Raw genomic sequence first — 22,247 nt, 5'->3', positions numbered from 1 at the left:
TCCGCGGCGCGGCCTGGCCGCGGCTCGGCGAGCGGGGCCCAGGCAGCAGCGGCGGCGGCGGCGGTGGTAGCGGCGGTGGCGGCGGCTGAGCGCTCCGCCGCGCCCGCCCTGCCATCTTAGGTGCCGTGCCCCGCCGCCTTTGTGCCCGCCGCGCCCGGGCACCCGCGGGGGCCGGGCCCGACGCCCCTCCGGGGGCGCCTCCCCCCGCGGGGCCGCCGCCCCTTGCCCCGCTCCTCCTCCTCCTTCTCCTCCTCCTCCTCCTCCTCCTCCTCCGCGGGGGGCCGACCGGCGCTCCCAGCCCGGCTGCGGCGGAGGGTAAGGCAGGCAGCGCGGCGGGGGGCTCGGCCGGGGCGGCCCCGGGAGGGTGCGGGAGGAGGTGGGTGGCGGGGGCGGCCCGGTGGGGCCGGCGCCTCCCCCGCCGCGCTCTGCGGCAGTGCCGCAGGGTCGGGGCCGCCGCCGCCGAGCCCCGGCGGGGGAGCGGGCGGCGAAATGGCGCTTCCCGCGGAGGGGCGGCCGCGGGCGGAGGGGTGTTCCCCGCTGTCAGGGGCCGCCGGAGGCCCAGGGCTGGGGCCGGGGCCGGCCCCGCGGCCAGGCGTGCCCAGCGCCGCGGCCCTTTTTGTCTGCGGCTCCCCCGGGGGCTCCGCCGGCCGAGCCCCGACCCCAGAGGGGCTTTGGGGTCCCTCGGAGACCCGCGCGGATTTATGCCCTTTTATTTTTTTCATACCTTTTTTTTTTTTTTTTTTTTTTCCTCCCTCCTCCATGCCCCTCGCTCCTCCCCAAGCGGTGAGTTTTCAGTGTATATACCATTTTGTTCGGTGCTGGTGTGGGATTTGGCTGAAAGTGACCTATTTTAAAGACCTTTTATTGCTTTCCCCTCAGCAATGCATGTTGCGGCCGATTCCGTTACCCAAATAGCGTTTCCCAACCATTTTAATTTGTCAGATTAAAACATCTCATGGAGGCTGGATTTCTGTAACCAGCGTGTGGGTATGTCGTTAGAAATACCTCTCACCCTGCTTTGCTGCAAGCATCTTTGGAGCATCAGAGTTGACCTTTGTCACTGTGAAAGCAGAAATAAATACCAAGGCGATACCTGGGAGATGCAGTTGTACCATTGTGTTGGGCGCGGTACAAGAAATGGGGTGGGGGGAAGAGAATCAGAGATTAAAATGGTTGTTGTCAAATGTAGATCTTTACATGCCTTCGGAAAAAAATATGACAGATCGGTAACAGCCCTGAGGACTTCTAATATATTTTCTTAGAAAAACGTTTCATGTTTATCATGCTTGTCTCTGCTGCTTATCATGGTACGGAGTATTTCATTAGGTGGCATTTTAGTGGCTCTGTTGGTTAAATAGCAGTTGCATTAACTAGTTGAACAAATTGTGTCCTTCACCTTTGACTATTGCATTTTGAGAGCCGTTACAGCAGTGTGCCCATGCATGCCAAGGGCGGATTAATAAGATGTTACCTAAAGGTTTGGATGTTATTGATTCCTTACTATTAATGCTATTTATAGTGCATCTGACATGGCTCTTGTTTTATGTATTTGGATAAAGGTTATCTGCTTGGAATGCTTCAGATGAAACGTTTCAAAAATACCACCCCAAATATATATATATTTATATATATATATATATATATATATTTGAACAATATAGTTCAGATTCATAGTGTCTGAAAAACAGCTTTAGGAGATAGCACATAATATTGAAAACTGTGAAAAACAGATAAATTTTGACACTAGGGAAGGTTTGTTTTCATATTTCAGGATTACAGAATAACAACTTCTGTTGCAATAAATACAGGTTTTGGTGTGCTTTTCTTGAGCTTATATTTTCCTTGCCTTTGTGCCTCCTCATAGTTAGTGTGCCATAGTTTCTGCTGCTTATGTCCAAGGGCAAACCTAATCAACGTTTGGCTTGAGCCTTCATATTAGGTTCTCCACAACATTGGCCTAGTTCTGACTGGTATGTTTGCCATTTTTAGGACTCCTCTTCCTTTTATCCATAGGCTGAAATACATTGATAAACTTGAACCTCAGTTTGTCCTTTGAATTTGAGAGAATGTTTTTCTCCTCTGTTAACAATATCTCAGTGAAGAGAAGGTGGTTCTGATAGAACAGCCCAACTTTAAGTTTAATCCTGCTGAAATACAACTACCTGAAGTAAAAACTCTTTGGATAGTTGGATATTACTTTTCTTTTTAAGTAGACTGAATTAATTGTTCCCTGTACAGGACCAGATGTTGGCACTAAAATTATGTACAGATAAGGTGGCTTAGGCCTCAAATTAGTCTATTTGAAAAAGTTATCTATGTTCTGCTGTTAAATTCTGGTGTAAGGTAAACTGAAGAACTTTAAATGTTTACTTCCAGCTAAATAACATTTCCAATTGTGCAGTTTTCATCTCTAGTTCTATTCCCCAGTTCTTGTCTCCAGAATAACACGTTTTTAATGACTAGTAGGACAGTCTCAGGTTTTATGTGTGGTGAGATTCATTAGAAGAGAAGCAAATATCCCACTAATAATTACATCTTCAGATGTATCCTAGTAGTGGATTTCCTGTAATGAGGATGTTTTGTAGAGAACAATAGATATGGCAGCAATTTCAGAGATTTGTTTTAAAGATGTTGTAGGTAGCTGACTCTGCAGTAGTGAGTTCCACTTCGACACAACCCTTGCATACTCAACAGAACTTCAGGTGGTTTCCAGGTACTTGGTTTTCAGGTGTAATTTCCTTTCTAGCAAAGACAGACTGGATATCTGGATATACTGCTGCTGTTGTGTCTCATGTCTGTCACTTCTGCAAGGATATACTTCTGATCTAACTTAGTAGGGAGTAAGGTCATTTGCAAAATATGCCTCATAGAAGTTTTTTTGATGGTACAGGTATTTTGTCAAGTGAGAAGATAATTAGGGTTGATCTGGCTTTCTTTGTGATCCAGAAGTGGTGAGGAAGCTACGGTAAATACCACTTGTCTTATTCCATTCTCAGTGTGTTTTGGAGAACACTCCCATAATCACTAAGATCCTATCTTAGAAGCATTTTCTGTTGTGTTCCTGTTCATATTAAAATCATGTGAACAACCTACTGTTAGGTTGAAGTGCATACTAAAAATTATAGAAATCTTTGGTGTTACCAGGGCTGAGCCACGCTCTTGTCTTCTGAATGGCAGTGGTGCTGGGTGGCCATTACCTTTTTCCTGTTCAAGTATGCTTTGTGGTGTCAAAGATTTTACTTTTATTTCCTTTTGTGAACCTGGACAAAGGGAAGAGCTGAACTTCAACCCTGGACTGGAGTCATGTCTGAACTGGAAAGTTTCCTGGGTCTGACAGCAAGGTTTCAGTCCTGTCCTCTTCTGGTTAACCATGCTTGGGACAAGCTTGCCTGTAACAGCACAGAGTAGGGTGATTTAATACTCTCTGAGACCCAGATCTCTCTTCTATAATATTGAGTGTGTCCTACTCTTCTCCACAAAGTGCTCATTCTGGATGGACTCAGTGCAGGATGAAGCCCTGGTATGGCGGCCTGGTGCTCTCTGGCAAGTTCCTGTTTCGCTGGAAGTTGACTGAGGTGTGCAGTCCTGTCCTCCACCTGCTTCTCCAAGTGTCATTCCATTGGCTGTGGTCGTTGATCCTGCACCAGCAGAAAGCTAACCTAAGGAATAATACAGTTTTGTGTCAGCTTGGTGATCTGAAATGGCTCAGTGCACAGTGAGGTGAGGTTAGAGACACCCCCGGGGATTGGGCTGCACCACCACAGCCAGCAATGAGGTTTAAAGACAGAGGTGGCTGGTGGCACTTTTTGCTAAACTTGTAGTGGTTAGGTTTCAGGATTCTTTGTTTTTACTGTCCTTTAACATGCTGAAGCATTGGTGATTATACATTGATTTCTCTGTGGAGAAGAGACTGAAAAAAATTCAATGGACAAAGGGTCAGAAAATCACTAATCCCTTCATGTGAAGTTCCAGAGGGAGAGTCCTTCCTGTTAAAAAATTTAAAATATAAAAACATGAAATCAGAGGTGAAATGAAAGTGTCTGAGGGGAAGAAGTGTGCAGAAAATAGTAGGAAAAGATAGAGAGCTGTTTAAAAGCAGAGTTGGCTTTTACACACTATTCCTTCCTCTTTGCCTAAGTGCTCATTTACAGTACAGAACATGGAGGAGAGAATACTTTCAGAAGGCCCTTAGAAACACAATGGACATTAGCCAGCACAGTGGGGGCTCCAAACGTGGTTTTTAAAGCAATTTTAGAACAAATACTTGGTGGTCATCGGAATTACAGTATTTTTTTAATTGTGAAAAGGAAGCCATTAGGAACTTCTAACACTTGATCAGAAATCAGTGCATTATTACTCTTGATTTTTTTTTCACATTCTGCTAAATCTTTGTTTCTTTGCCAGAAGAAAAGGCAAGGTAGCCACTGTATAAACAAAACATGAAATTGCCAAAGCAGCAGTAAGTTTTGTCTAAACAGAGGAGTTTCTCCAGTTTAATCAGAGCTTGCTGAGGACATATCTACAGCATTAGTTACACACCTATAGCTTGGAGGTGAGGTTTTCTTTCTCTTAGGGGTTGATGAAGACAGTCCAACATGAGTTAGAATGATGATGACTTCTTAATACAATTGGACAGTAGCTCGTAGTTTTGCCTGCTGTATTGCTTGGCTGGAAGGAATTTTAATTTTTCTTTAGAGGTCAGGATGGGGTGACAGCATGAGATTTACATATTGAGTATTGTCCTTAGGAAGGAAAAGGCTTGAAATGTTTTGTTTGGGGGAAAAGTTAGATTTTGAGGAAAAAAAGTAAAAGTCACAGAACTCTGAAGCTGGCAGGCTCTTTAGTTTTCTGTGCCTGTGATCTTCCAATGACCCTTATTACACCCCTGGCTACAGCCATACAAATATTTTCTTTAGAGTGAGATGTAATTTTATAAAAACAGTTTTCTCCTACAATCATTGAGTTCAGCATGTTTACAGGGCAGCTTCCTATCAGAATGTGGAGGAACAGTGCCTATGAGTTTCGTTGGAAGCTTTTATTTCATGCCAGCTTTATCAATCCATATTTGAAAGGAAAATTTTTGGAGTTTACTGTTAATCTCAGAAATTTTTGCTAGCGCTTTAGACTGAAAGCCAATATATGTATTGCACTTGATTTCTTAAAATGTGAATAAAGTTGCTTTCAACCTTTCATTTAGTTCACCTAAACTTTAAAACTTTTTTTATTTCCCTTTAGCCTTCTGCCATTAGTTGAGCACTACTAGACACAGATTTTGAGGGCTTAGGTCCTTAGGATCTGTCCTTCCCTTTTCCTTGCTGGTTCAGCTTCAGTTCATTCCAGTCTGGCTGATTTCTAATGCTTAGAAAGCTTTGGGGTCCAGGAGCATGGGAAAGAGGAATATACAAGTGCAATATGTTGAAAGTGTAGGGATCATTTTTTATAACACTTCTGGCTTGCTCCCCATCCATGTGTTCAATCTGTTTTCAAGCACCCAGAATCCTTCCTCTTCCCTGACATTCCACTGCTCAAGGGCAGTAACAGACCCATGAGCCCAAGCCCAGAGAAGAAATGTACTGAGATTTCTTGGAAAGAATCCCATGTGCTATTGCACATGTTTGTTATTTTTGCCTCCTTCTCCATTCTTAATATGCAATCCTCATTTCCCACCTCAGTCCCCTTTTAATTGGTGACTGTCCCTCCCTCCCCAGCTGAGATGAGAGGTTATTTTTGCTAGTGCTGTTTCTCAAATAGGCCACGGGTATCCAGTAAGTAGTGCAGTAGCTTTCTCCATCAGTTATTAGGATTTCTCAAGCTGTGTCCCGGTGGCAGTGCAACATGTTTCTCCTTTAGTTCTGGCTTGCAGTTGTCACTAACATTAACTCCTCCCAGTTCCCACTTCCTTGTAACCCAATCTGAATAAAGATCATGGGATTTGAATGTGCCTTGCTTTGCTGCTGCTGCTCTGAATGTTTGGGTTGTCTCTGTGTTCTTTGTAAACTGTGATCTTCTTTTTGGCTTTGCCTGTTTCAAGGAGCAGTTGACAGTTGTTAAAATCAGTTCTGGGCCAGCTGTGATTTGATGCGATTAAACTGTGTTAAATGTGTTCCAGAACTGTTTCCTGGCCTAGATAGCAAACTAGTTAAACCCTGGGTTTGGAATCTATTTTGGTATGATTTCGCCCTGTACCCCTAGGTAAGCTGTGTCCCTCTTTGAGGGTCAAACAGAACACAGGGTCTGTGCACAGCACATGATCTTCTGCCTTTAATCATCACTCTCCTATGTCTCCTTGGGCTTTCTAAATTAGTCTTTGCATATTGAAGTCTTGTTTTGAGAATTATGTGCAGGACTGACTGCAGTAGTGTGGTTTTGCCACCCCTAAAGACTAAGGTGCAGTGATCTGATTTTCGCTGGCATCAGCTGAGCTGGTACAAACCCCCCTTTATACTTGCTTGGTACGTCCGGGTATGCAGCCAAGGCTCTTAGATTGGGGTTTTTATGAAGGCTTGCAACTTAACTTTAAAAAGAGGGTAACCTTGGCCTTGACAAAAATTCCTGCTGTCTCCTAGAAGTGCATGTCAGAGTTGGGAAGGAAATAATGATACATTTCAGAGGCAGTGCCTTGCAAAGAATGCCAAGCTCCATTTTTATTATGGGTTAATTGCCATACAGGCAAACCCTGAACTCTTACCTGTGTTTTTGGCTTAATTTTCCCTCTTCCCTTTCCACACAAACCCCCCTCAACACATGCTTTGAAGTGTTTAAAACTAGGTTAGTCTCTGGCTGGAGGTGTGTGGTAGAACCTCCTTTTAATTCTTGCTGGGACCTGCCCGTTTTGCAGCAAGAATGCAGGCGAACCCATCTGAATGCTGATCATCTGTCCTTTGTAAGTGATGGAAGGTTATTTTTCCCTTCATTTGAAACAATACATGGGCAAGAAAATCGAAGAGCATCTCCATTCTAGAAGCCACCTTGAGTGGCTGGATCTGTGCAAGCTGGAGTGCTCATGGAGGTGGGAGAAGAGGGCTTAGTGAGGATGCTGGGGCTGAATTTAGGTGATTGCATGACAATCATTGGAGATATTTCCTTCTCCTGTTCTCAGAAGTTGTTGCTGTCAGCTGCTAGTTCAGTAGTTGACCACATTCTTAGCAGATCAGCCTACACATATGTCCTGAACTGACCAGAGAATTCAACATTTCATTGCTGATTGGAAGGACAGAGCACAGGGAGCCAAACACTAAGATAATCTGTACTTAAGAAGACGTCTGAATACATGGTTTTTTATCCAAAATAAAATGTTATGGAAGAAGGAAGTCTTCATCCTTACCTTTGCTTTGATTTCATTACAATACTGATGATGTAAATTTATTTGCAAAAACAAGACTGGGCAAAAGATTTGTTCCTGATTTGACAATAACATGCAGAGTGCTTTGAATACTAGACTAACGTGAAAATAGTTTACTTATAAAGTACATGTTTTACCATCAGTAGCTCATAATTAGTCACAAAAACATAAAGAACATATAAAGAATTGTTTGCTACTTTATTGAATAAAAATTTGACATGGAATTTTTGATGCCCAGTTATAAAAAATATTTTTAAACACCCCTAAATTTTCCCAAATATTTTAGTGCTTTTTCTTGTATGACCCTTATATGCTGGAAATACTAATTAGCACATTATTTTAAGTCTCTTATGTTTTCCTCATTGTTGGAATTGGTAATTGTGGACCACTGTGCAGGTGGGCCATCACATTGGGCTCTGGAGTTTCTCCACAGTGGCTGGGCCAGCACCAGGGTGTGTGATTCTCATTTGAACAGTCTTCCCATTGCTGTGGGAATCTCTGGAACTGAAAATTAATTACTCTAGTGACTATAAATTGGTATAATCACAATGTTTTTCTGTAGGTAGTACAAATATTTTATGTTTAAATAGAAATAGTTATAATTAATATTAATATGAGAAATGAAATGTTAACACACAAATAGAAATTTAAGCTACAGCAAAGAAATATTATCTTACGTATGTGATGGTTTTATACTTTTCTCTGAATTAGCAGGATAATAATAGTAATTCTGTGCTCTGAATTTCATCCACAAATCTCAAGATATTTCAAATGGATGATAAAGGCATATTTTCCACATTTATGAGGTGGGGATGTGGAAGTGCAGGTGGAGAAATGAGTAATTTGCTCAGCATGGCTGGTGGTGATGGGATAGAAGAAGTTGTCTCCTTGGTTTGCATCAGCACCTCCCAGGTTGTAGGTGGGAGCAGCAGTGCAGGAGATGTGGAGTGTGGTGGAGTACCTCAAAGTTCAGCAGTGCCTCTGTCTCAGATCTCCCTCTGAAAGTCTGCCTGAGCTGCTGAAAATGCAGGGGATGGGGTTTCTTGTTCCATCATAGGAGCACTGTGTAGGTTTTTCTTACCATAATGGCAATTTAATGCTGGTCGTGAATAAGCTGGCTAAAGTTTGAAATTTTTAATATTCTTTGTTATTATGATGTGACTTTTTGCTGATTTTTATCTTTACATAAATCTGAAAAGGGCTTTTAATGCATTGTAAATCAGTCCATGAACTTGATGACCAACAAATTAAGTTTTTTCATTTTTGGAAGTCAGTTGTGCACAGGGATAACTGGCTACTGCCCATCTAAGTATAAAATATTCCTGTGCATATAAAATTGAAAGGTTTGGGTATTGTCTGGACATTTTTATGGAGATCTGTGGAGACGGAGTGTATCTTTTCACCCTGTTTGTGCAGTCTCTGCTGCAGCTGAATCTCACCTTTTCTTCAGGGTCTAGTTATTGTGTAATGCAAATGCACACTGCTGTAAAAAGCTGAAAGGGCTTTCACCTGATGCCCTGGGAAGGAAGAGGAGCTTCCAGCCCCTGTGCCTGTTGGGAATCCATAAGCATTGCAGAGTGTGCCATTGCTCAGCTTATCACCAGTAACTTTATCTGTTCTAGATTCTACTGTATCTGTCTTTGCAGTGTGGGAATTCATTTAAGGCATATCTATGAGTAAAATAGCTGGAGCTTACCTGGAAATAATATGAAGAATTTTGTTGCTTCAGTCATTCTTTTAAAACTAGAATAACCCCCAAAAAGCATTAAAACCTTGAAGCCTGAGTACCTGTGTGAAAGTGGGACCTTGTTTTTCTGAGGGATTTTTGTTCCGTGTTGCCACAGACATGGAGTGTGAAATTTAGCAAGTTTTCTCCAAAAGCTGCTTTCAGCTTTGAAACTAATGTTACCTGTGCTGGTTTGAAGTAGTTCATACTTGTTTATTATGCCTGTTGCAAAATCTACCTACCTATTTACATAGGTGTTGGGGAAGCAAGGATGATATGGAGCAGCATGAGTGGAAGGAGAGGATGGTGTGAGTTGTGATTCTACTTGTCTGCTTATTTTCTGGTTTGGAGGCAGTGAGCACCTGCTGATTTAGGGGTTTTCTGTATGTGATTTCTTGCCTGTGATTAACATTTCTAAGGACATGACACATACGGTCTCACCACTTAAATACATTCTGTAAATATGTAAACAGAAAATTACAGAGATGGTCATTGTCCGACTGTCCTGACTGGTCTCCAGAGTCAACCCAACAGGACCCAGCACGCTCCATTGTGCCTATCCAAGACAACAGAGCTCAGACTTCAAACTTAGAAGCAGAATTCCATCTTGGATTGGAGTTACCACCTGTTTTTGATGCTTCCTTAGAAGCAGTTGCTTGTTTCATTTTTTTTTCCTATTAATTGCTGGGGCAGGAGATTGAGATCTTCAGATAGACACTGGAATGTACTTTACTGTTTTGCTGTTGGAAGTCAAATTCTATAGAAAACATCAGCTGCTTTACAGAAATCTAATTGCATTTGATCTGAAATCATCCATTTGTTAATCAGAAATCAGCCATTGTTGTGAGAGGATTTCTCAGGGTGGGCAATCACAGAATGTTCTGAGTTGAAAGGGACCCACAAGGATCATCAAAGTCCAACTCCTGTGCCCCAGAGAATCCCACCATGTGCCTGAGATCTTTGTTTTAACACTTCTTGAACTCTCTACCTGTGATTGCTTCCCTGGAGAGCTTGTTCCAGTGCCCAGACACCCTCTGGATGAAGAACCTTTTCTTAGTATTTAATGTACAATAATAACATGACATTTGAGTTCTGGGGAGGAATGTGAGATTCTCTGTGAGGGCATATTTAAAAAATATTTTTGGATACAAAATTTGAGAATAACCCCTGGTTAACTGATGTTCCTGTTGGAGCATTGTTCCTATGTTAATAGCAAATCTAGGTTTGTTTTGCTGCTTTGAGAAATTATTGGTGTTCTATCTGAACTGAGCTTGTACGTAAGGTAGAGCTGGCAGTCTTAGTTTCATGTTCAATTACCAAAAAATCACAGCAAAAGCAATCAAATGCTCTGTCACCATTGTGCTGTTCAGTAGGTATAAGTTGAACCATGTGTCCACTGAATATTTAGTAACTTTCACTTCTGTAATTCTCTTTGTTTCTTTCCTACTTTTTGTTGTTGTTGTGAAAATTATGTCATAAATAGGTAGAAGCAAGGAGAGTGGTCATGTGCTGTCTAGTTTGGTGTCTTAAATGGAGATTTTCTTCCAAGATTTGGCAGATATTTCTCACTTAAAACTTGTTATTTCTGAGCTTGCCAATCATGTCAGTGTGTTGGGTTCAGGTATTACATGAAGGGTAAATCTCCTTGTGACTTGGAGCAGTGAGTTCACGTGTTCTGGCAAGGGCCTTTCCTGAGTTTTAATAAATACAGACAAGGCATGAACACCTTTTCACCACAAGAGGTGTGTTTTTATCCTGTGCAGGTGCTGCACTCTGCATGCATGCACACCTAGCAGTTCCTGGTGCAGCATGGCTCCTTGCTCTGCAGGAAGGATGCTGCTCAGAATACCTGCCTCATACAGAAAAAATAACTTATAAAGTATTCCAGAAAGAGCAGCTTCCAATTTAGTGAGCGACTTAAAACATGCTGTACTTTGCTTTATTTCACCATGGTGAAAGCCACTTGCCTGTGTAACTCCTAATCAACAATAAAACATGTATAAACAGGCAGAAAACAATATAGTGTTCAAGGCATCTCTAGAGGGGAGCAGTAGCTAAACACTTTTTTACTTGATTTTGCCTGGTCTGGAAAGGAGCAGGACTGCCCCTTCCCCATTTTCATGGGCTGCTCACATGGGCCAGGGGTCTGAAGGAAATATTTGGTTACCCTCAGGCCCACTGAGTTTGAATTATCCAGAAGGCACCAGCCAGGAGCAGAGCTGGTGTTCTGAGCTCGTTTGAGGGAGAGCTGCTTCCCTCCTGTTTGGGTTTTTATTTTTTTGTGGATGTGATGTCATCATTCTGCGAGGTCTGCGCCGCCGCGTCCTCCAGGAAAACAAAACGGGGTGACGAGACCTGAATGTCAAATGCAAAAACAAGCAGATCTGATTCTTCCTATCCTCCCTCCCCCTTTTTATTTGAAAGGAGCTTTCAAACTGACTTTATACAACAGGAATTAGCTTAATAGAAAGAGAGTGAGAGAAGCAGAGTTATTTCTTTTCATTTCTTACTATGAAGTTCTCAGAAATAACTCCTTCCTGCCTTGCTGGAGGATGGGATGTATGTTTTGTGCCAGATGCAAATATAGAGGCACTTTATGAATATCCAAATAGTCCTTGTTTCAGAGATCTTTTATCTTTTAATATGATCTTTCTCTGTTTTTGATTATTTTGTAGATATTTAAATGAGCACTGCACTGTGTCTTCTTACCATGCTTATGTGAATTTCTGTCGGGGAACTGTTTGTGTAGATATCAAGGTAGTACTAGCAGCAGCCTTCCACCAAGATTACTTTTGGGCCCTGGCCAGGGTCAGGGGAGCAGCCAAAACCAACTGCTGGGCTGATATAACCAGGATGATTTTTATTCAAGCCTTTGGAATTATATTAATATAAGAATGTATTGGAATTTTTCCTTCTTTCTGGGAGGCCTTTTGTGGCCTGGCAGCAGTTGGCTCTCATGCAGCTTGTTAGCATACTGAGCAATACAGTTCCTGTAAACATGGATAGGTTTATTCTTTTTCAGGCTAGAGCTTTAGATATTCTCTCATTCAGAATGACTTTGCAAAATAACCTGCAGAGAGGAATTTTGAGGCTTTTGGAGGCTCTAAACTGAGTATTGATAGAGGTTGGGCTGGTGATCTCTGAGAAGCTGTCCAGATGTAGTAGGAACTTCTGGGCAGTGAGCAACACTGGAGCTGATATTTTGTGCCCTTTTATGTTCAAGAACCTTAATTATTTCTTGGTTGTTCTTTATAGGTTGTGTCCAAAAAGTAAATAGTGTTTTCTGGTATGTCCTGTTGAGCTCTCAGTAGCTCCCTGTCCAGCTGGGCTGCTCGGGTGTACTGCATGCATTATGAGGGAGCAGTTTTTGCTTTTTGCTGGTTGGGTTGTTAGGGATGTATCTGCCCAAGGTATCAGGAGGTTGTCCTACTTTCCCAGTTCAAAAATCCAAGATTGTTAGAATTTATAAAATGGACACCTGATGTTCCCTTTGTTTATTAGCCAACAGGAACAGTCAGAAAATAGCTCTTCTTCTAATACAGCAATTGTTGCTTGAAACTTTGCAGTGGGTTTTTTTCCCCTTATTTGTCTGTTCCTACTGACAAACAAAAGGCATAATCCATTATTCCCAACTGCTGAAAGAGGCTTCAAATTGCCAGGTATGAAATTATGCTGCTTGTTCCGTTACCAGTAGGAAATGGCATGTGAGATGTTTCAAAACCTACAAAGGAGAAAGTTCTTTGTATGTGTGAATTTAGTATTCACAAAAGGTGTCAGATTGACAGCCATGGAGATTGTGGAGATCGGAATTTTATTTATCCCCAGAGAAGGTGCAGTGCAGACTGCAGTAGTGCAAAAAATTCCTGTATTATTCTGCTGTTCCACCTTACCTGTGCCCTTCACAGGCAACCTCTTGGGGTGAGGAGCTCCTCCTTTCTCTGCACCCCTTCAGGGAGCTGGTTGACAAAAGGATGTGAGGGTGGTTTTTTTGTATGTGATGTGGGTGCTTGTCTCCTGAAATCTAAACAGATGTGGAAGGAATTTGATAACATCTACCTCTAAACAGCCGCTGGAGCAGAGACAACCTTTGCCCCCCATGTTCTCTGACTGGAGGCAGGAGATGTTAGTGGTCATGATTCTGTTATTCACCAACTCAGCTGTTCTTCTGCAAAGATTTATCACTCTAGTATTGAAACTCTAATGCAGCCAACTTCTTCTGCTTTGTCTAAAAACATTTGATAAATTCTCCAGGGGAATGGGAGGTTCTCTAGGAGGTGTCAAGTAAGAGGAGTGTGGTGTGAGTTGTCAATTTGCCAAAATGAAAATGGAGAAAGAATATCAAACCCCAAACAAACATAAACCAAACACCACAACAAACCAGCAGGTGACCGATATCTGAAAATTTCTAACACCTCTCTGGCAAAATCCCTTGTACCACTGCTCTCTTGGAACTGTTCTTGTGACTGTCCTTGTTCCCTGATGCTTTGTTTCTTCATGTCTTGCTAGAGCCAGGCCACTCCTGTCACATAATTGCAGACCATTTTAAGGAGGCCCTTCAGACCATAGAGCTCAGTCCTGCTCCAGCTGTGCTGTGTGGTAGTAGCTTTAATCATCTCCAGCTCCCATCCTTCATTGGATGGCATGATTGTGTAGCTTTGAGCAGCGTGGTTTAGCTTGGACAGAATCACTGATTGCCTTCAGATCAGCCAGCGTGTCTGTCCAGCATGGCCCAGGCCAGGCCACAGCCTTCTAGCCCACTCCCTGCCAGCAGGAATGCTTAAAGAGAGAAATAAGATCAGTTTAATTGGCCTTTTGTTTGCAATGCTACTCCTTTATGTCTCCTGAAGATCAGTTCAGTCTTGGAAAAGTGACCTGTTGGAAGCTCCCTGCCTCACTTCCTTAAAAAGCTGAGGCCAAAGTCCTTGAAACAGGCAAGACAACCTTGTTTTGAGGAAGTCCAAGTGTGAGAGCTGGTTCCACCATATCTCAATTAACCTTCTGTTTAAATGCATAGAAAATAGTTTTGTCCATTGACTGAAGCAGTCAAATTATTGTTCCCCTTAGTTAAAGGGTAGGAGTGGAAATGGTTGCTAATTATTTCTTTTTCATTCATTTGCTTTTGTGAATGATTGCTGAGAACAGTTGGATTAAGTGGCTTTATGTGTGAGCACACAAAGAACCTGTGAAATATAGAGGTGTTTGGATTTGTGCTGTTGAAATAGACCAATTTCTGATTACAGTTTTCTGTCAAATTTAGGATGGATGTGTTTCTACATGAGCTGAAATTGCCATCCCAGCCTTAAAATGTTGTAGCACTTAGCAGATACATACAAGTGGCTTAAGCTCTTTCCTCCTCTGTTCAGACCAAAAAAAAGTGCTGCATTTTTTACTTGAGGGCTGAAGAGTTGGTGTACCAGAGAAAAAATTTTTAAAATACTTATAGTAAGAGTTAACCCAGGTAGAATGAATCTTGGGCATTAAACCTGCTTTGTGGGCTGTGTTTATGAATTGTTGTTCCAAGTATTTGCTTCAGGTGCAGATATTGACCTACCTCTTTCATCCCTTGTGTTCAGGACAGTTAGTAATACTGCCAAACCAGAAAAGATACAAATAATTTTTTTTAAAGCATGTTCTTGGAGAAAAGATGTAGTCATTTACCTTCTGTGTGTGCACTTTTTCTCTAGTGGAGAGGCAGTCATGCACAAGGATGTCTAAATCCATGGTTTGATGGACTTTTTAGGAAGCCTGTAAGGAGAGATGTGCTGAATGTGCTGGGTGTGTTCAACTGCAGTGGATTCAACTCCTGACTCCACAGTGCTTGCAGGTGCTGGTGTTCAGGGAAAACAACAGCACTTAAGCATTCTGTGCATGTGTCCTCCTCCTAGCAATATATTTATGTGAATAAAATAATACTATAGGCAGGTAAAGTATAAAGGTTAATTTGTTTATTTAAGTTCCATCAAGATGGAGACTGTATTTGCCAAGCACTTCCTTAAATGGGGGCATATTCCCTAGTGGGATCCATCTTTGCAGTGCAGTGGCAATAAGAGGGTGAACCAGCACTGAGTGTTTTTTTTTTGCTGAGGCATTTTGCAGCTCCTAGTGCTGGAGCAGGCAGTGATCCCTGGAGAGCAGCAGAAGATGCTCCAGCCCTGGACTCTGAGAGGTCAGAAGGACTTTTTCCTGCAAGAGAGGCTCCTCTTGTTTCCAGTTCCTGGACTGTCAGGAATCTGTCCTGTGTTCAGTGAATCATTCCTGGAGAGCACTCAGGCAGTGTGGAGGAGGAAAATGCCTAGTGTGAATGCAGGAGGTATAAAAGTCAGATGAGAGGGGAGAGATAAGAATATGTCAGGACAGAGTACAGTGAAACTGGGACTGCAGAGGGGTCAGAGAGAAAGGAGCTGGAGCTGATGGAGAACTGGAGCTGCAGGTTTGCAGGAGAGGTGACTTGGGAGCCTGGGAGATGGGGAGGGAGGCAGCAAAAGAAGATGGGTTGGCAAGGGAGATGGCAGTCTGAATTCTGACACTTTCTAATTTTGGAATGCTTGCCTTTGTAACCTTAATAATTTTGTTCTAATACACCAGATACAAAAATTGCATTATATGTTCTGAGGAATTTGGTTACTATGGTAATGGGTATATAAGTACATAAGAGATGAGATGTCAGCAGTCAGAACAGCTGTAATGTAGCACGCAAACCTGTGACTACCAGAATTTGGGAAGCAGGCCCTTACAAACTTCTCCTGCTTCAGTATCATTTCTCACTGCCAGGATGTGTTCCTGTGTGAATGTGGCATCAGAGCCTCTACAACAAATCTTGCGGGGCTTTGGAATTTCAGCAGACATGCCCAAAAATTCTGGGTAGACAGACCACGTACCTCCTTTCTGTGGCAGGATGGGGAGGTCTCTGTTCCCACCCAGCTGCTGGAAATACAGGACAGATACTGGCTGGACAGACCATGAGCATGTGGGGTGGGAGCAGGCTGCTGCTGCCCTCTGCTCTGGCTCCTGTCTCCCTCCTTGCTCAAAGGCCAGGACTGGCTGAACCATGGATGTGGGACTCATTCCCACCATCACACAACCAGCTTTCCCCTCCCCACTGCTGGTGCCTTGTCTAGGTGGATTTGGGGCAGTGCAGCTGGCACCTGGTAAAGTCTGTGCCAGAACTGTTGTGTTTGTTACTGCAGCTTGGTGAGGGTGAGGTCTTGCCCAGCCATAGCAGCTGGGGAAGGTGATGGGGGAGCAAGAACATCCTTGGGAGTGTCATACAGGAATGTGGGGCAGCTGTTGACACAGGAGTGGAAAGGATTGTGGTTTTTGCACACTTCTGATCCCCTCCTCCATCTGCAGCAAGGATATGTTTCCCATGCCCAGCCACGTGTCTGATTGAAAAGCCATTTCTGCAGTGTTTCCCATGGTTGGGGACAGGTGGGTTATGAGGATTATCCTCAACAGGACGTGGTTGCTGGAGAGCTGATGGAACAAGCAGTGTCCAGGCTGGATGAGTACTGCAAGTACAGTCCATCCCATGGAGGTGTGGGTCAGGACACCACAGGGCACAGCGGCATGATGAGATTTCTTAAAGCCAAGCATAGTGTTAAGGTGTAAGGTCCCAGTGAGGAAATGTGAGCTGCAGGGAAGCTGCTGGTAACTTTTCAAGGTCCAGTCTTCAGACAATTTTAAGTGGTATTTTAGTCTTGATGTACATGTGAAAGGACTTTGTTAATGGAATTTGCTGTGCAGAGCTGGGGGATGTTGTCCAGAGGAGGACTGGAGTCTGTGGCAGGAATGAACGAGCTGGAGGATTTGCAGTATGGAGACCTAAATGGAATAGTGCAAAGTGAATGGTCATGCAGTAGCAAGTGTATAATAGCATACAGAATATATAAAGATACATTATCACATAAAAAGATACAAAATATCAAAATATGGTTTATTGGTTAGAAATGGAAAGATGCAAAAGACTTGAATATATCCCTTGATACCATGGTGATTTTTAAACTTTAGTGCTATATATCTAGGAGATAAACAGATGTGGAAAATGGGGGTGGAGGATTTAAAAAAAAAAAAAATCTTCATTTGGGACAGATGTGAGGAAGGGCTGTTAAGATGGTCTGGGAAGTCAGTTCTCTCTCCTGCGTCATAAAGGGAGACAAAACTGGCTTTTTTCAGCTAACAGGCTTAAGGGGACAGTGTTCTATCTCTCCTTGTGCTGATCCCTCAGTATTGAAAAGGGACGAAAACTCTTTTAAACACTAACGCCAGTGTGGGAGAAAGAGTAAGGCAGTGTAAACATACAATAATAAACCTGTAAATCAGTCTTAATCAGTTCTTAATCTTAAATTGGTTCCTAATCAAAATAGGAGTGGGGTTCTGGAGCAGCCTTGTAATAAGAGTAGTGGTTTCAAGAAGTTCTCAGGAGTTGGTTATTATTTGATGATTGGATTCTATTATAAAGTTGCTTAAAATAGTAGGAGCAGGACTTAATTGGACCTTCAGTTTAGTGATCTTAACAATTCAATTGAGACATACTCTGTATCTCTGAGCCACAAATTGTTTTGTGTATTAGTTTAAATGAGCATTTTCCTCAAGAAAGCAGATATAACTTATCATATTAAAAGGTTATGCTTGTTATCTTAATACATTCTGTAAACTATTTTTTAAGTGAAAACCATAAAGAGAAGGGATTCAGACCTTGCAGAAACCAGTGGTGAGGCATTTCTTCTAGTAGGTAGAATAGTAAAAAAAGGGGATTTAAAATAATTTGGTTTTGTTTAGTTTTGGTTGTTTGCCTCTTCCCCTTGTTGTATGGTGGGTAGGAAATGGTTCTGCTTAATCATGTGAAGACTGGGAAAAAAAAATAACCTGAGCTGGAGTAAAGCAAATTGCCATGACTTTGGGGAATTCCAGCAGGAAAGGAGGTGCTCACAGGCTCTAGAAACGTGTGACATAATTGCTCATTAAAGCTACCCCATTTATGGGTACAGATAATCTGGTAGCACAGAATTAAGAGCTGTAAAAGGTTTTAAACTCTTTTGAAGCTGAAATATGGTTGAACCCCTTTTTGAATGTGCTTTAAGTTACAAACATAGCTAAGCAGCTATAAATCCTTGCTGCACTGCCAGTGTCTATGTGCTGCAATGGTTACTCCTAAAGAACAGAATAATGTTTCACTGGTCATCTGCTCTGACAGGGCTTCTCTGCCTGTGCCCAGTGCTGAAGGGCCATCGCATACATGCACCTTCCTAGAACCTCTCCTTATTTCCCTGCAGCCTTTCAATAAACCTTTTTTCTATTTATGATAGTAAGCCTGTATTTTATAAAATCCTATGTTAAAAGAACCGTACCTATTTCATAGCAAGGTGTGTTTTGATGGTGCTTGTTTGACCCTAGAAGAATAGCAACATCAAAATTGTCATTCAGGTTCTGATTCCTCACCTGTCTGGTCCTATCTGCTGTCCCTGGCAGTGGTGACAACGTGGGCGCTTCGGGAGCGGTGCCAGGAGCATCCAGGAATACCTTAGCTGACCTGGCTGGGGATGTTCATGTAAATGTCTGGTTTGAACAGCAGTGTTTCCATCTCCTGGGCTCAGTGCCTCACAGTCATTTCTGCAGGTTAATTTTGCTGTTTATACCTTGATTGGTTGAATTTCTTCACTCAACATGTTATAAACATGTTGCTCTTACAGTTTATGGTCTCTCCCTTTGTTTTTGAAGTCTGAGCACTTACCATGACCTTCTTATTTATGTTTTTTAACTGCTCTTACACCTTTCTGCTCAAGCTTAGTTTGTCTTTTTGGCATTTACAACTTCCTATTTCTAAGGCTTTTTTTACTGTACTTCCATTTTACTTCTATATGTGAATGAAGTATAATCTCCAGCCATGGCAAAGACTTCAAGTACTGCCAGAATTTCTGTATTATTTTTCTGATGGATTCTTCATCTTGTTTTTTAAAAAAAACCTAGTCTGACATTGTCTTTGGCATAATGATGCAATATTTTCTGCTGAGTTTTCTGCAGCAGGCTCAGCTCCTGAGTTATGTTTAGTTTAAAAGTAGATGTTTGCTTTATGGTTCTTTACTTTTTTGACCTTTAATCGCCTGTCTTATTGCTCATTCATACTCTTTTTTAAGGTTCCTCTGTACTTTTTGATGCTGTCAGTTGCCCTAAATAAAACTTGTCATGTACCTTTCCCTCCCATCCAGATCTTAAATGCAGATATTATGCTGGATTCACACATTCTCTGTGGTCACTCTGGTTGCAGGAGTCTTTTCTCTTGTTCAAAATATAATGTAATTATTATCTGACCTCTTGCTTTTTTTAGTTTCATATCAATTCAGAGGTGATGATTCTGTTCTCCACCTATGACTAATGCTCACAGTAATTTTGTGCACTTTTCCCACTTCTTTTTCAATATCCTTTTGAGTTGTTCTGTTCTTTTAATGACATATAGTCTAGTGCATAAATGGTTCGTTTTCTACTTCTTAGTGTAGCGCAGTCACCAAGTGATTAGCATGCTGCTCCCACTAATTAATAGTTCAGTTAATTCTTCTGTTCAGTTTGGCTGCAGCCGTTGTAGGGAGCTTCTGGAGCAGCTGCTGGAAGGGGACAGCAGCTGTGACAAAAGCTGTACGTCACTCTGGAGCTACGTCAGATTTTAGGGCAGCTGCTTACTCGTCCCTCTAGGTCAGTAATGTTTAATTTGAGTCTTTATGGAGGGACCAACTGTCTTGGTCTGTGACACCTTACCTTATACCCAGTTCTCTTCTTTGTGCAGGTTATTTACTTTCTCTCCTGTTCCCTTGTTCTCCTGTGTGGCTTTTTGTCAGGCTGGGTGACCGCCCGAGGCTTCTCGCTGTTGGTTTGTAAGATTGTTCCTACAGAATCTCACAGAGTTCTCATGGATTTTTTCTCTTTGTGTTTGGCTTTATTTTCTGCTACAGATTCTTCCTACTGGCATCAGTTTTGCCAGGTTTTTACTTGCTCAAATAAGAATCTGAGCTGTGGACTGGAGGGTTGGACACAGCTTCTTGCAGGAGTGGGAGTGTTCTTCTGCACTCCAGGGAATTCATTTGCAAGCTCAATTTAAACATTTTTTCTTCTTTCTTTTTTTTTTTACTGATTGACCAGAAAGACTCTGAATTGCTTTCTTTCAGGCTTCTTTTCTAAAACTATGGTGATACTGCCACTTTTTAATTACTTCTTTTCTCAAGGGTAATTATCTATGTTGTGAGCTTTAGTAGCTTATTTCTGAGTTATTTATGCTGAATCCAAAATAGCTAATTTGCTTACGTTTACTTTATTTGTTGTTCTGGGACAGAATTGCTTAAGGGTCAAGAAAAGGTTTCTTTAAACTCAAGTCCCATTAGGATATCTGACTATTTTTTCTTTATGGGCAGCTGGAGTTTCCCAGTATTTTTGCCTCTAGACTTAATTGACTCTCATCAAGTGGCCTCTTGCTAACCTCTTCCTGGCCAGTGTGCTGCCAGCACAGCATCTCCCACACTGGATTCCTTATAACATGTGCTCCTTGGTTGGAGAGATGTGGCCATGGAGAGCTGGCTGTAGGTGATGCACTCACAGAATGTTTCTTAATGTGATGCTTTACATTAATAAAGGAAGAGAGCTGGCAACAGCTGTGAACTTACTGAATTGCAAAAGAAGGGGGACAGAAGATTTCATTTCTTCCAGTTGCCTTCCTCATAGCTTTGCTAGCCTAAGGAATCACTAATTTTAGAGCTGACCTTCTTAATAAATGTACCAGAACTATCACAAGCAAAGACATCCAGGAAACGTTAGTGTTGAACATGTCAAGGAATGGTGAGCACTTGATCTCATGGGATATTCTGCTTTAAATAGTAGGGGGGGAAAAAAGCAAGATGCTTTTTTGCATTAATTTTCCTCAACTGCATTAGTATTGTTTTTCATATGTGTTGTTTAAGTCAGTAGGATCTGTGGTAGATTTGGTGTGAATGGCATTGTAAATTGCCAGTTAACAAAACTAGTATTTTCAAGAGTACAGGTAGTGTTAGGAATGTTTGTGTTTGCTTATAACTGACATATGAAACCTGTCAAAAGAGATTTAGTTTGTTCAGAATATCTTGTCTTCAACACAAGAACACACCCAGTTAGTTATCTTTTAAATTCTTAGAAAACTTGAAAGATTGTGGAAATAATTTAAAATAAATATTTACACCACTCCAGAAACACAGATCCTGGGCTTGTCAGAGAAGGTTTGGGAAATCTAACTTTCTGACCCTTTTGTTAGTGACATTCCTGGAAAGTAAACACCCAAGCAGAACAGCTCAGTGGGATCAGAAAGTGTGCTGGGATAAGTAATTCAAGGAGTTGATGATGGACATTTTAGTGTCAGAATCTTGAGAGGAAATCAAAGTAAGGCACAGAGTCTACAAGTACACGTATAAGAGAAATGCAAGCAGTGCTCGAACATAAAAGTATCTTCCTGAGGCTATTCTGTGAAAAAGTATAATGAAAGAAAAAAACAGAGGTAGAAAAGCAGAGAGAAAAAGAAAAAAAAAAACTGCAAAGAGGTTTTTCAGGATAGAGCCATTCCTCAAAAATCTTTTAAAACTAAATTGAAAAGGGAATCTTTTAGGAATGGTAGGCTTGTTCCTTGTCAGGTGAAGAAAGGAGAACTGAGTGGGGAAGAAAAGCCTGTTTGAACATAGATGCTCACACAGACAAAAAATTGCAAGAATTCACTGTAATATCCAGGTGCAGATTCATCTTATCCTTCTAATCTATTCCTTCTAGAAATACCTAGGTGAGGGAATGTGAAAGATGAAGGGGACAGCATTTCATGCCTGTTCTTTGCTGAACTCCTATGGAGAAGGATCTCTGTTCCTGTGCAGGAAGCAGAACTTTGTTACAGAGATGCACATAGGGTTTAGTGCCCTTGCTGCTGTAAGGCATGGTGAAGTGCCATGCTGCTGCAAGGATGGAAGTATGGAAGTGTCCAGCATGGCTCTAAGATCTCACCTGCTTCAGGCTTTGGCAGCAGAATGGTCTCCTCACTTGGAGATGAAATGATTCTGTCTTTTCCCTTCCCCTGGAGACTGGCAGAAAGGAGAATCTCATGTACATGAGCTTGGAGTGAAAACCAATGGGGAAAAGAATCTCAGTGGGGCTTCCCATGCTCCACAGGTACCTTCCACAATC

General features: G+C 42.1%; 1 protein-coding gene across 3 annotated transcripts in view; it reads left to right on the top strand.

The window, feature by feature from the left end:
- The first annotated feature begins 172 nt into the window (after window positions 1-172).
- TAOK1 (TAO kinase 1) overlaps window positions 173-22,247 on the top strand; it is a 63,183-nt gene continuing 41,108 nt past the window's right edge. For all 3 annotated transcript variants that reach the window (XM_085557329.1, XM_085557328.1, XM_021550961.4), the window contains exon 1: window positions 173-315. The gene's annotated coding sequence lies outside the window, so the exon portion shown is untranslated. The remainder of the gene's footprint in view (window positions 316-22,247) is intronic.

The sequence above is a fragment of the Lonchura striata genome, chromosome 19 (genome assembly GCF_050655825.1).
Source record: "Lonchura striata isolate lonStrDom1 chromosome 19, ASM5065582v1, whole genome shotgun sequence".
In the NCBI taxonomy this organism is placed as follows: Eukaryota; Metazoa; Chordata; class Aves; order Passeriformes; family Estrildidae; genus Lonchura; species Lonchura striata.
This window is presented reverse-complemented; position numbering and strand designations above follow the sequence as displayed.